This window comes from Bufo gargarizans, chromosome 5, assembly GCF_014858855.1.
Source record: "Bufo gargarizans isolate SCDJY-AF-19 chromosome 5, ASM1485885v1, whole genome shotgun sequence".
NCBI classification, from domain to species: Eukaryota; Metazoa; Chordata; class Amphibia; order Anura; family Bufonidae; genus Bufo; species Bufo gargarizans.
The window spans coordinates 430,998,471-431,017,986 of record NC_058084.1 but is presented as its reverse complement, the minus strand read 5'-3'; positions in this window follow the sequence as shown (position 1 = coordinate 431,017,986).

Below are 19,516 nucleotides of genomic sequence, written 5' to 3'. Positions count from 1 at the left end.
GTGGGGGACGATTACTACTGTGGGGGCAGTGTGGGGGACAACTACTACTGTAGGGGCGGTGTGGGGGACAATTACTACTGTTGGGGGCAGTGTGAAGGACAATTACTACTGTTGGGGGCAGTATGGGGGACAATTACTACCGTGGGGGACAATTACTACTGTGGGGCAGTGTGAGGGCCAATTACTACTGTTGGGGCAGTGTGGGGGACAACTACTACTATAGGGGCAGTGTGAGGGACAATTACTACTGTTGAGGGCAGTGTGCGGGACAATTACTACTGTTGGGGCAGTGTGGGGGACAATTACTACTGTGGGGGCAGTGTGAGGGAAAATTACTACTGTTAGGGGCAGTGTGGGGGACAATTACTATTGTAGGGGCAGTGTGAGGGACAATTACTACTGTTGGGAGCAGTGTGGGGGACAATTACTACTGTGGGGGTAGTGTGGGGGACAATTACTACTGTTGTGAGGGACAATTACTACTGTTGGGGGCAGTGTGGGGGACAATTACTACCGTGGGGGACAATTACTACTGTGGGGCAGTGTGAGGGACAATTACTACTGTTGGGGCAGTGTGGGGGACAACTACTACTATAGGGGCAGTGTGAGGGACAATTACTACTGTTGGGGGCAGTGTGCGGGACAATTACTAATGTTGGGGGCAGTTTGGGGAACAATTACTACTGTTGGGGGCAGTGTGGGGGACAATTACTACTGTTTGGGGCAGTGTGGGGGACAATTACTACTGTGGGGGCAGTGTGGGGGACAATTACTACTGTAGGGGCAGTGTGGGGGACAATTACTACTGTTGGGGGCAGTGTGCGGGACAATTACTACTGTGGGGGCAGTGTGGGGGACAATTACTACTGTAGGGGCAGTGTGCGGGACAAGTACTACTGTGGGGGCAGTGTGAGGGACAATTACTACTGTTGGGGGCAGTGTGGGGGACAATAATTACTACCGTGGGGGACAATAATTACTACCGTGGGGGACAATAATTACTATAGGGGCAGTGTGAGGGACAATTACTACTGTTGAAGGCAGTGTGTGGGACAATTAGTACTGTTGGGGCAGTGTGGGGGACAATTACGACTGTTTGGGGCAGTGGGGGACAATTACTACTGTTTGGGGCAGTGTGGGGAACAATTACTACTGTTGGGGGCAGTGTGGGGGACAATTACTACTGATTGGGGCAGTGTGGGGGACGATTACTACTGTGGGGGCAGTGTGGGGGACAATTACTACTGTAGGGGCAGTGTGGGGGACAATTACTACTGTTGGGGCAGTGTGGAGGACAATTACTACTGTTGGGGGCAGTATGGGGGACAATTACTACCGTGGGGGACAATTACTACTGTGGGGCAGTGTGAGGGACAATTACTACTGTTGGGGCAGTGTGAGGGACAACTACTACTATAGGGGCAGTGTGAGGGACAATTACTACTGTTGGGGGCAGTGTGCGGGACAATTACTACTGTTGGGGCAGTGTGGGGGACAATTACTACTGTTGGGGGCAGTGTGGGGGACAATTACTACTGTTGGGGCAGTGTGGAGGACAATTACTACTGTGGGGGCAGTGTGAGGAACAATTACTACTGTTGGGGACAGTGTGGGGGACAATTACTACTGTTGGTGGCAGTGTGGGGGACAATTACTACTGTGGGAGTAGTGTGGGGGACAATTACTACTGTGGGGGCAGTGTGGGGGACAGTTACTACTGTTGGGGGGAGTGTGGGGGACAATTACTACTGTGGGGGCAGTGTGGGGACATTTACTACTGTGGGGGCAGTGTGAGGGGAAATTACTACTGTTGGGGGGAGTGTGGGGGACAATTACTACTGTGGGGCAGTGTGGGGACAATTACTACTGTGGGGGCAGTGTGAGGGACAATTACTACTGTTGGGGGCAGTGTGGGGGACAATTACTACCGTGGGGGACAATTACTACTATAGGGGCAGTGTGAGGGACAATTACTACTGCTGGGGGCAGTGTGCGGGACAATTAGTACTGTTGGGGCAGTGTGGGGGACAATTACTACTGTTTGGGGCAGTGTGGGGAACAATTACTACTGTTGGGGGCAGTGTGGGGGACAATTACTACTGATTGGGGCAGTGTGAGGGACAATTACTACTGTGGGGGCAGTGTGGGGGACAATTACTACTGTAGAGGCAGTGTAGGGGACAATTACTACTGTGGGGGCAGTGTGAGGGACAATTACTACTGTTGGGGGCAGTGTGGGGGACAATAATTACTACCGTGGGGGACAATAATTACTACCGTGGGGGACAATTACTACTATAGGGGCAGTGTGAGGGACAATTACTACTGTTGGGGGCAGTGTGCGGGACAATTAGTACTGTTGGGGCAGTGTGGGGGACAATTACTACTGTTTGGGGCAGTGTGGGGAACAATTACTACTGTTGGGGGCAGTGTGGGGGACAATTAGTACTGTTGGGGCAGTGTGGGGGACAATTACTACTGTTTGGGGCAGTGTGGGGAACAATTACTACTGTTGGGGGCAGTGTGGGGGACAATTAATACTGATTGGGGCAGTGTGGGGGACGATTACTACTGTGGGGGCATTGTGGGGGACATTTACTACTGTAGGGGCAGTGTGTGGGACAATTACTACTGTTGGGGGCAGTGTGGAGGACAATTACTACTGTTGGGGGCAGTATGGGGGACAATTACTACCGTGGGAGACAATTACTACTGTGGGGCAGTGTGAGGGCCAATTACTCCTGTTGGGGCAGTGTGGGGGACAACTACTACTATAGGGGCAGTGTGAGGGACAATTACTACTGTTGAGGGCAGTGTGCGGGACAATTACTACTGTTGGGGCAGTGTGGGGGACAATTACTACTGTTGGGGGCAGTGTGGGGAACAATTACTACTGTTGGGGGAAGTGTGGGGGACAATTACTACTGTTTGGGGCAGTGTGGGGGACAATTACTACTGTGGGGGCAGTGTGGGGGACAATTACTACTGTAGGGGCAGTGTGGGGGACAAATACCACTGTTGGGGGCAGTGTGGGGGACAATTACTACTGTGGGGGGCAGTGTGAGGGACAATAACTACTGTTGGGGACAGTGTGGGGGACAATTACTACTGTTGGGGGCAGTGTGGGGGACAATTACTACTGTGGGGGCATTGTGGGGGGCAATTACTACTGTTCGGGCAGTGTAGGGACAATTACTACTGTTGGGGGCAGTGTGGGGGACAATTACTACTGTGGGGGCAGTGTGGGGGACAATTACTACTGTTCGGGCAGTGTGGGGGACAATTACTACTGTGGGGGAAGTGTGGGGACATTTATTAACTGTGGGGGCAGTGTGAGGGGAAATTACTACTGTGGGGGCAGTGTGGGGGACAATTACTACTGTGGGGGCAGTGTGGGGGACAATTACTACTGCTGGGGGCAGTGTGGGGGGCAATTACTACTGTAGGGGCAGTGTGAGGGACAATTACTACTGTTGGGGGCAGTGTGCGGGACAATTACTACTGTTGGGGCAGTGTGGGAGACAATTACTACTGTTGGGGGCAGTGTGGGGGACAATTACTACTGTGGTGGACAATTACTACTGTGGGGGCATTGTGGGGGGCAATTACTACTGTGCGGGCAGTGTAGGGACAATTACTACTGTTGGGGCCAGTGTGGGGGACAATTACTACTGTGGGGCAGTGTGGGGGACAATTACTACTGTTCGGGCAGTGTGGGGGACAATTACTACTGTGGGGGAAGTGTGGAGACTTTTATTAACTGTGGGGGCAGTGTGAGGGGAAATTACTACTGTGGGGGCAGTGTGGGGGACAATTACTACTGTTGGGGCAGTGTGGGGGACAACTACTACTATAGGGGCAGTGTGAGGGACAATTACTACTGTTGAGGGCAGTGTGCGGGACAATTACTACTGTTGGGGCAGTGTGGGGGACAATTACTACTGTTTGGGGCAGTGTGGGGGACAATTACTACTGTGGGGGAAGTGTGGGGGACAATTACTACTGTAGGGGCAGTGTAGGTGACAATTACTACTGTTGGGGGCAGTGTGGGGGACAATTACTACTGTTGGGGGCAGTGTGGGGGACAATTACTACTGTTGGGGGCAGTATGGGGGACAATTACTACTGTGGGGGCAGTGTGGGGGACAATTACTACTGTAGGGGCAGTGTGTGGGACAAGTACTACTGTTGGGGGCAGTGTGAGGGACAATTACTACTGTGGGGGCAGTGTGAGGGAAAATTACTACTGTTAGGGGCAGTGTGGGGGACAATTACTATTGTAGGGGCAGTGTGAGGGACAATTACTACTGTTGGGGGCAGTGTGGGGGACAATTACTACTGTGGGGGGCAGTGTGAGGGACAATTACTACTGTGGGGGCAGTGTGGGGGACAATTGCTACAGTGTCCTCCACAGATCCCCCATAACAGTGTCCTCCACAGATCCCCCATAACAATGTGTCCTCCACAGATCCCCCATAACAGTGTGTCCTCCATAGATCCCCCATAACAATGTGTCCTCCACAGATCCTCCTTAACAGTGTGTCCTCCACAGATCCCCCATAACTGTGTGTCATCCACAGATCCCCCATAACAGTGTCCTCCACAGATCCCCCATAACAATGTGTCCTCCACAGATCCCCCATAACAGTGTGTCCTCCATAGATCCCCCATAACAATGTGTCCTGCACAGATCCTCCATAACAGTGTGTCCTCCACAGATCCCCCATAACTGTGTGTCATCCACAGATCCCCCATAACAGTGTGCCTGTTATGGGGGATAACTGTAAATAGGGGAAAGAATCTGCGGAAGCAAGCAGAGGACGGCACAGCAAACAACTGAATAACTTCTTTGGTAAGTAAATTTTTTATTATAAATGTAGTTTAGTTTAATGTCTAATTTTAACTTCTAAGTAGGTAGGAAGTGGCAGGCTGTGTAAAATTGGTACATGGTAAGTAGTTTTAGTTGCACACACCAACAACACCCACAGGGTTTTTTCACAAAAGGGTGAAGAGTTTGGAGAAGTCAGAAGTAAACAGCATAGGACAACATAGCTGATTTAAAAAAAAAATCTCCAATTCAGCTCACTTTCCAATCAGTTATGTTCCCTTCTCCAAACTCTTCACCCTTTTGTGAATAAGCCTGTGAGCGTCTGTTCATTGGTCTTCTTTAGTGACATGTTTAACATATGGGATTATTTACACAGCCCTGGTGTTTGCTGAAACTGCTTTAAACTATAAAGAAAAGTTTTGGAGAGTGTTTCTCTCTTTCTCAGGTCTGAAGCGATACCGGGGAAGAAAGGAAAACTCTTGAAATCTTGTCTTTTAAGTATTAGGTTAGTACAATAAAAAGGTACCCCTGCAGACCGCAATACTCTCGTATTTTGTAATCTTATTTATATATACTTATTTTGTTTTTTCAGTGGTGAAAATTATTAGTGCCCCCCCTATTTTTGACTATGGTATCTTATGTGCCCCCCCATATATTGTTCCTAGAGTCGCCACTGGCCAACAGCGACTAAATTTCATCGCAAACCCATGGTTTGCAATTTTTTATGCCAGTTAGGGACATAGTAAATTATCGTCTTTTTATCGTCTTTTATCGACCCCCATTATCATCTTTTTACTTTCATTTCTTGTTACTTTTCCATTCAAATAGCCATGAGATGGCTTTTTTTTTTTTTTTGTGGGACCTGTTGTATTTTTAATGGCACCATTTATATCACCATATCATGTATTGCAAAACAGGGGAAAAAATGTTTGTGGGGTTAAATAAAAACACAATTCTGCCATTGATATGGAGATTTGTTTGGACTGCATTTTCTGTATGCTAAAAAATTCGACATGATGACTTTATTCTGTGGATTAGTATGGTTATGGCGATACCAGATTTACCGTATATAGTTTTTATTATGCTTTACTACTTTTAAGAAAAAGAGAAACCTCTGAACCAGCCATAACTTTTTATATTTGTGTCTACAGAGCTGTGTCAGAGCTTATTTTTTGTGGGTCAAGCTGTAGTCTTTATTGGAACCATTTTGGGGTACATACACCCTTTTAATTACTTTTTCTTACCTTTTTTTTTTGGAGGGAAGAGGCGAAGTGACCAGAAAACTGTCACTAGGCCATTATTATTTTTTTCATATTAATACATTTACTGTACTGGATAAGTATTTTTATAATTTGATAGTTCACAAGGCCCTAGGTTGTTATAGCAACAGATTGGGGCCCCTCAATTTCTTTTCGAGGCTCTGATTGGAGGGCAGAGGGAGCCCCTTCCCACTGTCTAAATGCTCAGATGCCATGTTTGCGAATAGCTGCGGCATCTGACGGGTAAAATGACTGGGATTAAAGTTACCCCCCATCCTAGTCATTGCAAATGTCTACTACCAGACCTGGGGGTACTGCATTTTGTGCGCTTTTGTATTGTATAATGTATTTTATTGTTTTACTTCTGGCCGTAGCTACCAGCATGGACTGGATGGCAAAGGTTTGTAAGGAGCAGGGATAACCACCCTGTTTCTCCCCTCTAGGTAGGAGTAAGCTGGACCTGCTCTCTTCCAAGAGGGGAAGTTCCTATCCATAAACAGAGAGGAGAGAAAGCAACCTACAAAGCTTCTGCTTCTGTTACAGATCTTCTATAGTGATCATGTATTCTTCAGCCTCAAGTGAAGTCTTGAGAAGCTCAATAATGAAATAAACAACAGCACTATTTTGAGAACTTCAGTTCAGACTTATTTTACAAGGCAACTTCACCAAATGTGACGTTTCAGTCAAAGAACCTTTATCAAACACAAGTTGCCGTAGAAGAAAATTATGAAGAAAATCTCTGAAGAGTAGACAGAACGTGTAAGGCTGTATGGTGTATCTGTCTACGCTTCAGAGATTTTCTTCATAATTTTCTTCTACGGCAAACTTGTGTTTGACAAAGGTCCTTTGACCGAAACGTCACTTTTGGTGAAGTTGCCTTGTAAAATAAAAAGTCTGAACTGAAGTTCTCAAAAGAGTGCTGTTGTTTATTTCATTATTGATGATTCTGGCTGGGAAGCCAGCACAACAAGCACCACCATTTCACTAGACAAGAGTGCCACGTCTTGTCTGTACAAAGTATGTCTTGAGAAGGTCAACAGCAGAGTGAACAGCTATAACCAGCTACCGACACTGCTGTATGGTGAGGGACTACAGCTAAGACACCTATCACCCAGAACATTACAAGGCCAGTACAAACTCAGGAGGTCATTGCCCATGCCACACCTACTTTTTTAGACCTGGTGTGAGTGGGGAAAAATTGCAGATTGCGGTGCAAATAGCCATTGCGCTGCAGTCTGCACCATAAATACATTTAATATAGGTGTATCTTTGGATAATAAATGACCCCCTCAATGCTTAAAGAGGACCTTTCACTACTGTATAAACTAAAAACTAACTAGATCAGTGGGCAGAGCGGCGCCCAGGGGTCCCCCTGCACTTACTAGTATGCCTGGGCACCGCTCCGTTCGCCCGGTATAGGCTCCGGTGTCTGCGCTCCCTCTGACTGATTTTTTGTAGGAGGCGTGTCCCTTGCTGCACTGCTGGCCAATCGCAGCGCACAGCTCATAGCCTGGCTATGAGCTGTGCGCTGCGATTGGCCAGCACTGCAGCAAGGGACACGCCTCCTACAAAAAATCAGTCAGAGGGAGCGCAGACACCGGAGCCTATACCGGGCGAACGGAGCGGTGCCCAGGCATACTAGTAAGTGCAGGGGGACCCCTGGGCGCCGCTCTGCCCACTGATCTAGTTAGTTTTTAGTTTATACAGTAGTGAAAGGTCCTCTTTAACTGCAGCCACCTAACCTTCAACTTGGAAATGACTGCTATTGAATGTATTTGAATTTCTACGATGCACTTAGTAAAAAAGTCTTTGTTGCGTTTAACTCTGCCCTCATTCTTCAGTTCTATAATTCCACTGCACCGATCCCCAGGGAGCAATGGCCTGAGGGAGTACACCGTGACACAGCACTTCATCAGGGCAACTACCACTCTGAATCTCTACACTGGATCCTGAGGGGGTAACTACAGATGTATTATGCAGCTGGCAACCGCCATGTATGGAGCGGGCTCATGAGCCCCTCTATACATACCCCACACATGTACAGTATAACAGATATATCCATCATATACTACAAAAGGATTAAAGGAGTATTACGCTTTAAGAAAATAATGTTGTTGTTCGTATAAAGGAAATTGAGCACAAATAAAATAATAATAAATAATAAAATTCCCAGTATACATTCTTTATCAATAACTCTCAGAGCATTCAATACCTATGCTTTGTGTGATCCTGTAGGAACCTTTATTGTTTACCAAAGAGAAATATCTGCCTTTGTCATGTGACGATCACACGGGTGCACAGCTTGTACCAAGACACAACTCTGATAGCTGTAACAAGCCTTAGGCCTCGTTCACACTTCAGTGTTTGGTCAGTGATTTCCATCAGTGATTTGTGAGCCAAAACCAGAAGTGGAGCCTCCACAAACATGAGGTAGAAGGGAAAGATCTGCTCCTGTTCTGTGTTTAGAGTTGCACGTGGTTTTGGCTCACAAATCACTGATGGAAATCACTGACTAAACACTGAAGTGTGAACGAGGCCTTACATGTACAGTTAGGTCCAGCAATATTTGGACAGTGACACAAGTTTTGCCATTTTAACTGTTTACCAACACATATTCAAGATACAGTTATATAATCAATATGGGCTTAAAGTGCAAACTCTTAGCTTTAGGCCTCATGCACATGGCTGTATTCCACGGCCGAGAGCGGTCCGTGGTATCCCGGCCTGGCATCCTGCTGACAGCTTCATGCCGCCGCTGCACTACAGTAATACACTTGTATAGATCATACGAGTGTATTGCTGTAGTGCAGCGGCGGCATGAAGCGCACGGCGCCATAGCAACCAATGACGCCGTGCGCTCCTGCTGTCAGCAGGATGCCAGGCCGGGACACCACGGACCGCTCTCAGCCTTAGGCCTTTTGCACACGACCATGGGCCAGCCTCATGCGGATAGCGACCCCATTCACTTGAATTGGGTCAGCGATCTGTCTGTTCCGCAAAAAGATAGAGCAAATTCTATCTTTTGCGGAACGGAAGTATGGAACGGAACCCCACGGAAGCATTCCGTAGTGCTTCTGTAGCGTTCCGTTCCGTGCTTCCTTTCCGCATCTCCGGATTTGCGGACCCATCAAAGTCAATGGGTCCGCATCCGTGATGTGGAATGCGTACGGAACGGTGCGCGTATATTTCGGATCCGCATATGCGGTCCGCAATACGTCAACAGGACACCTACGGTCATGTGCAGGAGGCCTTAATTTGAGGGTATTCACATCCTAATTGGAGGAAGGGTTTAGGAATCACACCTCTTTAATATGTAGCTGCCTATTTTTCAATGGACCAAAGGTAATTGGACAATTATCTCAAAAGCTATTTAATGTGCTGCATGGGCTATTTCCTCGTTAATCCATCATCAATTAAGCAGGTAAAAGTGAAGAACACTCTCCAGGAAATAGGTGTATCACTACCATAAAGAGAAGACTTTTTGAGAGCAAATACAAAGGGTTCCCCACTAGGTGCAAAATTAATCAGCCTCAAAAATAGAAAGGCCAGGTTAGGCTTTTCCCCAAAAAAAAAAAAAACATATAAAGAATCCAGCGCATGTCATGCCGGACGGGATCACAGATAAACCAGCAAACCAGGCTCTAGGCGAGAAGCAGGGGAAGGGTCACCTCCTAGCAAATCCCTGACTTCTCTCCCTGCTCTGCTCAGCCCACATTCAAACCTAGATGGTAGGAATGATGTGTCCTCGTGCCTGGGCTAAAACACCCTAGATTCCCTGAGATGGTGAAAAGCGGAATAGGAGCAGCCTGCTCGCATAGAACCTGGATGGGAGAGATGACACCAACACAACCAAGATAGCAAACAAAAAAAACTGAAACCACACTTATCTTTTCTGAGCTGGAACAGACAACCTTCCTTCCTTGCTTCCAAGGCCACAATGATTTCTATAACCTGCTCAGAGCACTGGGATAGAGTGCTATTTAAACTAATGACCCCACCCAGTGCACCTGATGGGAGGCGGATCCAGCACGGCTTCAAAACACTAAACCCGTGCTGCTATTCTGGCCGACCTCCGCACATAGTCAGAGCAGTTCAGGAACAGCATTCTTTGGACAGATAAAACTAAGATCAACCTGTACCAGAATAATGGAAAGAAGAAAGTATGGAGAAGGCTTAAAAAGCCTCATAATCCAAAGCACATCATATCCTCTGTAAAACATAGTGGAGGCAGTGTGATGGCATGGGCATGCATGGCGTCCAATGGTACTGGGTCACTAGGAGCCCAGCACCGCCTATGTCTCCTCCTTTCATTAACGATAGATAGCCATAATCTCGCGATGCCAGCACAGGGAAGGAACACTATGCCGGCACTGCGCATGCGCGAGCTCGCACATCGCGAGATTACGGCTATCTATCGTTGATGAAAGGAGGAGACATAGGCGGTGCTGGGCTCCTTCACAGGCGGGCGTGGCTGGGCACAACCAAGGTTAGTAGAGCCCCTTGGACACATTCAACACTCATTTACATATCTATAAAAATCCTTTTTTTAAGAAATTCAAAGCACACAGCCCTATAGGACACATATATTGCGGACATGCTAGCGGCGATCTAGCCGTGCATGTCCGTATCTCTATAGCCCCAAACCTGGTGACAGAATCCCTTTAAGACAAAACTTAAAAGGATTGCCCTTGTTTTAGATGTTGATGACCTATCCTTAAGGGTAATAACAAGTACGCCATCCCATTCACTTTTATGGGATGGCTCCTTTCTATACACTTTAATAGTAAGGTCCCATCCCATAGAAGTGAATAGGAAGGCAGAGCAGTAATTACACCTGTTCACCGCTGCAATGTCGAGAGCAAGCCCCGCTTGCATGAGCGGGCCTTCTTTTCAAACAGCTGATGGGCGGGGGTGCTGGGTGTTGGACCCCCACCTATCTGATATTGATAACCTATCCTTAGAATAGGTCATCAATATTAAAAAAGCGCACAACCCCTTTAAGACTGAAAGACCCACAAACAAGCAACAACTGAAGACAGCTGCATTAAAGACCTGGCAAAGCATCACAAAGGAAGAAACCCAGCGTTTGGTGATCTTCATGGGTTCCAGACTTCAAGCAGTCATTGCCTGCAAAGGATTCTCTACAAAGTATGAAAAATGAACATTTTATTCATGGCAATGTAAATTTGTCCAGTTGCTTTTGAGCCCCTGAAATGAGGAGGCTTTGTAGAAATATGGTCGCTTCACAGGATATTTTTGTTCAATCCCTTAAATTAGACCTACAGTTGAATTGCATCTCAGTTGTTTCATTTCAAATACAATGTGGTGGCGTGCAGAGCCTAAATCATGAAGATTGTGTCCTAATAGTATGTCTATCACATGGCCAGGACAGGTCTTTTTGTAAAATGAAGGTTCCTACTGGCTAACATCAAGTAGAGATTTTGAAAACTATGAGGAATTGATACAGAAAGTACATTGGAATATTGAATTTTTTATTTTACAAAAATAATAAATAAATAAATAACGTTTAATAGCTGAGACTGTAATGTTACCTTTCATATAACGTAATGTATGTGTCTCTTACAGGTGAAAGATGGACCAATCCTTTAGGGAGGGACGCTCACTCCAGTCTGAGGCGGCACAAGGAATATTCTTCCCAGAGGGTTATAAAACACAAATCTGAATTAAATATTTGACATTCATCTCTAGTCTGTTCTGAATTAACTACTATAAAAAAATAAATAAATCAGTTCCACCCAGTCAGAATTTTCGTACTTTGCCGGAGTCTAAATTTCCCTAAATTACGTGTAATGGATCTGTGGGTTTAATTCCAAATAAAGCTGTGGTTTGCTGCGCTTGTTGAATGCAATTTCTGGATTTATGGCTTCCAACTACATTTGTTTTATAGCTCCCCTCAAGATTTTTTTCCGTATTCCACATTTCCCTTGAAGTGCGTATAATTTACATTACAATTTCAATGAAATGTAGCAATAATATTTATCCAAATACAACGGGACACATTCGGAGGCACAGCAGGTGCACGTAATTGAAACCTTCCTCCAATGAATACAAAATGACTGCAATAAAGCGCCACAATGTTCTAGAAGGCGCTTTGTGGAGGTGACATCATCACGCTACGGAAAATCATGACTGCTTCATTGTGTTAGGGCTATTAATAGCACATGTGTCAGGGCGCGAGCGCTCCACATGTGCCTTGATGAAGACTGTCACGTATGCACATGTGTGGTTTCATGTTCTTGCCTGCACAGTTACATTCTTATCAGCAAGGTCAGAGAATACAGGCTGTATTCTACTGGCGGATGTATCGGCAGTGTGAGCGCTGATGGATGATGAACACATCACGTTTGCAGCGGCCTGATTACACAGGCAGTCGTTCTTTCCTCATTCAGTTCTGTTGTTTATTGGCAGCACACCGCTGATTATACAGGGGGATGTCCTGCCAATAATCGAGCGTCCTTCATCCTGATAAAGATGCCCATCAGCCGACAAACGAGCGTTTGCTTGTTCATCAGTTGATCAACTGCTCAATTAAAAGGGGCCAATTATAAGGAATAAGCGTTTCTATTAATGTTTTTTTCTGATAATTGGCTCTAAAATCATGTGCTCTAATAGGGGTCTAGGTTCTGTATAGAACGATGGCTGCCGAAATACTGGAGTAATACTGAGTAACTAACCAGCCCTCAGAAGATGCACGGCAGATCGTTAAGTCAACACTGGCTATGGAGGAGGGAAGACAAGGAGTAGCTGATATACAGTTGTAAGAAAAAGTATGTGAACCCTTTGGAATTATATGGATTTCTGCACAAATTGGTCATAAAATGTGATCTGATCTTCATCTAAGTCACAACTAGAGTTGAGCGGACACCTGGATGTTCGGGTTCGAGAAGTTCCGAACCCGATCCGAACTTCATCCCGAACCCCATTGAAGTCAATGGGGACCCGAACTTTTCGGCACTAAAAAGGCTGTAAAACAGCCCAGGAAAGGGCTAGAGGGCTGCAAAAGGCAGCAACATGTAGATAAATCAATTGGAGAGAGGTCCCATAGCAGAGAATCAGGCTTCATGTCAGCCACCACTGGAACAGTCCATTGTCAGATATTTAGGCCCAGCACCCAGGCAGAGGAGAGAGGTCCCGTAACAGACAATCTGGCTTCATGTCAGCAGAGAATCAGTCTGCATGTCATAGCAGAGAATCAGGCTTTACGTCACCCAACATTGGAACAGTCCATTGGCATATATTTAGGCCCAGCACCCAGGCAGAGGAGAGAGGTCCCATAACAGACAATCTGGCTTCATGTCAGCAGAGAATCAGTCTTCATATCATAGCAGAGAATCAGGCTTCACGCCAGCCACCACTGCAACAGTCCATTGTCAGATATTTAGGCCCAGCACCCAGGCAGAGGAGAGAGGTCCCGTAACAGACAATCTGGCTTCATGTCAGCAGAGAATCAGTCTTCATGTCATAGCAGAGAATCAGGCTTCATGTCACCCACCACTGTAACAGTCCATTTTCATAAATTTAGGCCCAGCACCCAGGCAGAGGAGAGAGGTCCCGTAACAGACAATCTGGCTTCATGTCAGCAGAGAATCAGTCTTCATGTCATAGCAGAGAATCAGGCTTCACGTCAGCCACCAATGCAACAGTCCATTGTCAGATATTTAGGCCCCAGCACCCAAGCAGAAGAGAGAGGTCCCGTAACAGAGAATCTGGCTTCATGTCAGCAGAGAATCAGTCTTCATATCATAGCAGAGAATCAGGCTTCACGTCACCCACCACTGCATCAGTCCATTTTCATAAATTTAGGCCCAGCACCCAGGCAGAGGAGAGAGGTCCCGTAACAGACAATCTGGCTTCATGTCAGCAGAGAATCAGTCTTCATGTCATAGCAGAGAATCAGGCTTCACGTCACCCACCACTGCGACAGTCCATTTTCATAAATTTAGGCCCAGCACCCAGGCAGAGGAGAGAGGTCCCGTAACAGACAATCTGGCTTCATGTCAGCAGAGAATCAGTCTTCATATCATAGCAGAGAATCAGGCTTCACGTCAGCCACCAATGCAACAGTCCATTGTCAGATATTTAGGCCCAGCACCCAGGCAGAGGAGAGAGGTCCCGTAACAGACAATCTGGCTTCATGTCAGCAGAGAATCAGTCTTCATATCATAGCAGAGAATCAGGCTTCACGTCAGCCACCAATGCAACAGTCCATTGTCAGATATTTAGGCCCAGCACCCAAGCAGAGGAGAGAGGTCCCGTAACAGACAATCTGGCTTCATGTCAGAAGAGAATCAGTCTTCATATCATAGCAGAGAATCAGGCTTCACGTCACCCACCACTGCAACAGTCCATTTTCATAAATTTAGGCCCAGCACCCAGGCAGAGGAGAGAGGTCCCGTAACAGAGGATCTGGCTTCATGTCAGCAGAGAATCAGTCTGCATGTCCTAGCAGAGAATCAGGCTTCACGTCAGCCACCACTGCAACAGTCCATTGTCAGATATTTAGGCCCAGCACCCAGGCAGAGGAGAGAGGTCCCGTAACAGACAATCTGGCTTCATGTCAGCAGAGAATCAGTCTGCATGTCATAGCAGAGAATCAGGCTTCACGTCAGCCACCACTGCAACAGTCCATTTTCATAAATTTAGGCCAAGCACCCAGGCAGAGGAGAGAGGTTCCGTAACACAGGATCTGGCTTCATGTCAGCAGAGAATCAGTCTGCATGTCATAGCAGAGAATCAGGCTTCACGTCAGCCACCAATGCAACAGTCCATTGTCAGATATTTAGGCCCAGCACCCAGGCAGAGGAGAGAGGTCCCGTAACAGACAATCTGGCTTCATGTCAGCAGAGAATCAGTCTTCATGTCATAGCAGAGAATCAGGCTTCACGTCACCCACCACTGCAACAGTCCATTTTCATAAATTTAGGCCCAGCACCCAGGCAGAGGAGAGAGGTCCCGTAACAGACAATCTGGCTTCATGTCAGCAGAGAATCAGTCTTCATATCATAGCAGAGAATCAGGCTTCACGTCAGCCACCAATGCAACAGTCCATTGTCAGATATTTAGGCCCAGCACCCAGGCAGAGGAGAGAGGTCCCGTAACAGACAATCTGGCTTCATGTCAGCAGAGAATCAGTCTTCATATCATAGCAGAGAATCAGGCTTCACGTCAGCCACCAATGCAACAGTCCATTGTCAGATATTTAGGCCCAGCACCCAGGCAGAGGAGAGAGGTCCCGTAACAGAGAATCTGGCTTCATGTCAGCAGAGAATCAGTCTTCATATCATAGCAGAGAATCAGGATTCACGTCACCCACCACTGCAACAGTCCATTTTCATAAATTTAGGCCCAGCACCCAGGCAGAGGAGAGAGGTCCCGTAACAGAGGATCTGGCTTCATGTCAGCAGAGAATCAGGCTTCACGTCAGCCACCACTGCAACAGTCCATTGTCAGATATTTAGGCCCAGCACCCAGGCAGAGGAGAGAGGTCCCGTAACAGAGAATCTGGCTTCATGTCAGCAGAGAATTAGTCTGCATGTCATAGCAGAGAATCAGGCTTCACGTCACCCAACATTGGAACAGTCCATTGGCATATATTTAGGCCCCGGCACCCAGACAGAGCAGAGGTTCATTCAACTTTGGGTAGCCTCGCAATATAATGGTAAAATGAAAATAAAAATAGGATTGAATGAGGAAGTGCCCTGGAGTACAATAATATATGGTTAAGGGGAGGTAGTTAATGTCTAATCTGGACAAGGGACGGACAGGTCCTGTGGGATCCATGCCTGGTTCATTTTTATGAACGTCAGCTTGTCCACATTGGCTGTAGACAGGCGGCTGCGTTTGTCTGTAATGACGCCCCCTGCCGTGCTGAATACACGTTCAGACAAAACGCTGGCCGCCGGGCAGGCCAGCACCTCCAAGGCATAAAAGGCTAGCTCTGGCCATGTGGACAATTTAGAGACCCAGAAGTTGAATGGGGCCGAACCATCAGTCAGTACGTGGAGGGGTGTGCACACGTACTGTTCCACCATGTTAGTGAAATGTTGCCTCCTGCTAACACGTTGCGTATCAGGTGGTGGTGCAGTTAGCTGTGGCGTGTTGACAAAACTTTTCCACATCTCTGCCATGCTAACCCTGCCCTCAGAGGAGCTGGCTGTGACACAGCTGCCTTGGCGACCTCTTGCTCCTCCTCTGCCTTGGCCTTGGGCTTCCACTTGTTCCCCTGTGACATTTGGGAATGCTCTAAGTAGCGCGTCTACCAACGTGCGCTTGTACTCGCGCATCTTCCTATCACGCTCCAGTGCAGGAAGTAAGGTGGGCACATTGTCTTTGTAGCGTGGATCCAGCAGGGTGGCAACCCAGTAGTCCACACACGTTAAAATGTGGGCAACTCTGCTGTCGTTGCGCAGGCACTGCAGCATGTAGTCGCTCATGTGTGCCAGGCTGCCCAGGGGTAAGGACAAGCTGTCCTCTGTGGGAGGCGTATCGTCATCGTCCTGCCTTTCCCCCCAGCCACGCACCAGTGATGGGCCCGAGCTGCGTTGGGTGCCACCCCGCTGTGACCATGCTTCATCCTCATCCTCCTCCACCTCCTCCTCATCCTTGTCCTCCTCGTCCTCCAGTAGTGGGCCCTGGCTGGCCACATTTGTACCTGGCCTCTGCTGTTGCAAAAAACCTCCCTCTGAGTCACTTCGAAGAGACTGGCCTGAAAGTGCTAAAAATGACCCCTCTTCCTCCTCCTCCTCCTCCTCCTCCTGGGCCACCTCCTCTTCCATCATCGCCCTAAGTGTTTTCTCAAGGAGACATAGAAGTGGTATTGTAACGCTGATAACGGCGTCATCGCCACTGGCCATGTTGGTGGAGTACTCGAAACAGCGCAACAGGGCACACAGGTCTCGCATGGAGGCCCAGTCATTGGTGGTGAAGTGGTGCTGTTCCGCAGTGCGACTGACCCGTGCGTGCTGCAGCTGAAACTCCACTATGGCCTGCTGCTGCTCGCACAGTCTGTCCAGCATGTGCAAGGTGGAGTTCCACCTGGTGGGCACGTCGCATATGAGGCGGTGAGCGGGAAGGCCGAAGTTACGCTGTAGCGCAGACAGGTGAGCAGCGGCAGGATGTGAACGCCGGAAGCGCGAACAGACGGCCCGCACTTTATGCAGCAGCTCTGACATGTCGGGGTAGTTGTGAATGAACTTCTGCACCACCAAATTCAGCACATGCGCCAGGCAAGGGATGTGCGTCAAACCGGCTAGTCCCAGAGCTGCAACGAGATTTCGCCCATTATCGCACACCACCAGGCCGGGCTTGAGGCTCACCGGCAGCAACCACTCGTCGGTCTGTTGTTCTATACCCCGCCACAACTCCTGTGCGGTGTGGGGCCTGTCCCCCAAACATATGAGTTTCAGAATGGCCTGCTGACGTTTACCCCGGGCTGTGCTGAAGTTGGTGGTGAAGGTGTGTGGCTGACTGGATAAGCAGGTGGAAGAAGAGGAGGAAGAAGCCGAGAAGGAGGAGGTGGCAACAGGAGGCAAAGAATGTTGCCCTGCGATCCTTGGCGGCGGAAGGACGTGCGCCAAACAGCTCTCCGCCTGGAGCCCAGCTGCCACTACATTTACCCAGTGTGCAGTTAGGGAGATATAGCGTCCCTGGCCGTGCTTACTGGTCCACGTATATGTGGTTAGGTGGACCTTGCTACAGATGGCGTTGCGCAGTGCACACTTGATTTTATCGGATACTTGGTTGTGCAGGGAAGGCACGGCTCTCTTGGAGAAGTAGTGGCGGCTGGGAACAACATACTGTGGGACAGCAAGCGACATGAGCTGTTTGAAGCTGTCTGTGTCCACCAGCCTAAATGACAGCATTTCATAGGCCAGTAGTTTAGAAATGCTGGCATTCAGGGCCAGGGATCGAGGGTGGTTTGTGAGATGGAGAGCTGAACGCTGCCATGTGACATGCTTGAGACGCTTGGTGACGGAGGTGGTGGTGGTGTTGGTGGTACATCCCCTGTTTGCTGGGCGGCAGGTGCCAACGTTCCTCCAGAGGAGGAGGAAGAGGCAGAGGCGGCAGCAGCAGAAGAGGCCGAGGCAGCAGCAGCAGAAGAGGTAGCAGGGGGAGCCTGAGCGACTTCCTTGTTTTTAAGGTGTTTACTCCACTGCAGTTCATGCTTTGCATGCAGGTCCCTGGTCATGCAGGTTGTGCTAAGGTTCAGAACGTTAATGCCTCGCTTCAGGCTCTGATGGCACAGCGTGCAAACCACTCGGGTCTTGTCGTCAGCACATTGTTTGAAGAAGTGCCATGCCAGGGAACTCCTTGAAGCTGCCTTTGGGGTGCTCGGTCCCAGATGGCGGCGGTCAGTAGCAGGCGGAGTCTCTTGGCGGCGGGTGTTCTGCTTTTGCCCACTGCTCCCTCTTTTGCTACGCTGTTGGCTCGGTCTCACCACTGCCTCTTCCTCCGAACTGTGAAAGTCAGTGGCACGACCTTCATTCCATGTGGGGTCTAGGACCTCATCGTCCCCTGCATCGTCTTCCACCCAGTCTTCCTCCCTGACCTCCTGTTCAGTCTGCACACTGCAGAAAGACGCAGCAGTTGGCACCTGTGTTTCGTCATCATCAGAGACATGCTGAGGTGGTATTCCCATGTCCTCATCATCAGGAAACATAAGTAGTTGTGCGTCAGTGCAGTGGAAGGGCTAGGTGGATGCCCTTGGGAAACCCTGCCAGCAGAGTCTTCAAACAGCATAAGAGACTGCTGCATAACTTGAGGCTCAGACAGTTTCCCTGATATGCATGGGGGTGATGTGACAGACTGATGGGGTTGGTTTTCAGGCGCCATCTGTGCGCTTTCTGCAGAAGACTGGGTGGGAGATAATGTGAACGTGCTGGATCCACTGTCGGCCACCCAATTGACTAATGCCTGTACCTGCTCAGGCCTTACCATCCTTAGAACGGCATTGGGCCCCACCATATATCGCTGTAAATTCTGGCGGCTACTGGGACCTGAGGTAGTTGGTACACTAGGACGTGTGGATGTGGCAGAACGGCCACGTCCTCTCCCAGCACCAGAGGGTCCACTAACACCACCACGACCATGTCCATGTCCGCGTCCCTTACTAGATGTTTTCCTCATTGTTATCGTTCACCACAACAACAAAAATATTATTTGGCCCAATGTATTGTATTCAAATTCAGCTGAATATAAATTTGAGGCCTAGTATTTAGGCGCTGGGTGACAGGTATAGATTTACTGACGGAATTAGACTTGGAAATGCACAGTAGCGTGTGTGTGAAGTTATTCTGAATGACCCTATGTGCACCTTGAATATTATATACCCTTTTAGGGATGTATTTAACCACCTCCGGACCGCCTAACGCACATGTGCGTTCCGGAGGTGGCAGGGCTGCGCACAGTC